This window comes from Orycteropus afer, unplaced genomic scaffold, assembly GCF_000298275.1.
Source record: "Orycteropus afer afer isolate SDZICR_OR568_19922 unplaced genomic scaffold, OryAfe1.0 scaffold00061, whole genome shotgun sequence".
Lineage (NCBI taxonomy): Eukaryota > Metazoa > Chordata > Mammalia > Tubulidentata > Orycteropodidae > Orycteropus > Orycteropus afer.
The window spans coordinates 7,931,955-7,933,262 of record NW_006921648.1 but is presented as its reverse complement, the minus strand read 5'-3'; positions in this window follow the sequence as shown (position 1 = coordinate 7,933,262).

Here is a 1,308-nt window from a genome sequence, read left to right as displayed (position 1 = left end):
ACATGCAGCTGTGCCCATGCACAGACCAGTGAACACAGAAGTGTAAACACAGACAAAGGCACATGCAGCCACAGAGGTAAAATGGACACGCACATGCACGTGTGTGCGTGTACACACACACAGCCACAGCTGGCACTCTTTGTCTTAATGACTTTTAAATAGGGATTTCTCTTTTCAAAACAAAAGGCAGTCAATATCCTTTTCCTGGTCAATACAGATAAAACGCAGAGGGTTGATAGGGTGACGAAGCTATGCAAATACGAAGAAAACTTTTTTTTAAAGGTAACAGACTGTTTCCTGTCTTTCCCCAGCACAGTGCACAAAGAACAGGCTCGGGCTCTTGGGATCCTATTCTAGTTCCTATTCTCTCCCTCCTTCCCTGAGGCCTCTCTCAGATGTCCGCTGGGGGTGTTGGGCTGCTGGGGAGGGCCTGGAGGGTTTTTTTTTTTTTAAATCTTCAAACCTGTGGAGAATAAAGCAAGCAGTGGGATCCTTTAAAAACATAACTCGGGTCACGTCACTCCTCTGTTCAGAATCTTAGACAGAAAGAGAAGCCACTGTCCTCCCAACCCAGCCCCTTCTCACAATTCCGTCCTCTCCTCCTGCCGTCACACTCCTGGCCCATCCAACCCCAGCTTCTCTTCCCTTGCACTGGCCTGAGGGGCTCCCCCCAGGACACCTACCTGCCCTGTTCCTTCCCTCACCTCCTTCAGGTTTTTGCTGAAGCCTACGTGGCCAGGCCTTCTCTAAGCAAAACAAACCAACGAGAGAGAAACCCGAACCAGTTGTTAGTCCATTAGTTCTGACTCACATCGCCCCCATGAGTCAGAGTGGAACTGTGCTCCATGGAGTTTTCTCTTTAGCTGCTTTTTTTTTTAAAATTAATGAGCGTGTATGTCTTATTTACTCTGGGCCTGAGAGCTAGCCCCTTGGAGTGAGTTTTATTCCAGGCCTGAAGTGTATCCCAGGGTCATAGTATTGGGGGTCCCACCAGAGGCCATCCGACCAGTAATTCTGGTCATTATTGTGCTTTTGAATTTTGTTCCATGTTTTTCCTCCCACTCGATCCAAGATCTCAAGTTTTGATCCCTTCCTGAGTGGTTGCTATGTGTGGCCGGGCACCATCTAGTTCTTCTGGTCTCGAGGTCCATCATGTCCTGGGGCTCATTGCTTCCAGATGCCCTTGGTTTTTTGCACTCTTCTTCGCTTACAATGATAGGAGACTGTTAATTGTATCTTAGATGGCTGCTTGAAAGCTTTTAAGACCCCAGTTGCTACTCACCAATGTAGGATGAGGAACAAAACTTT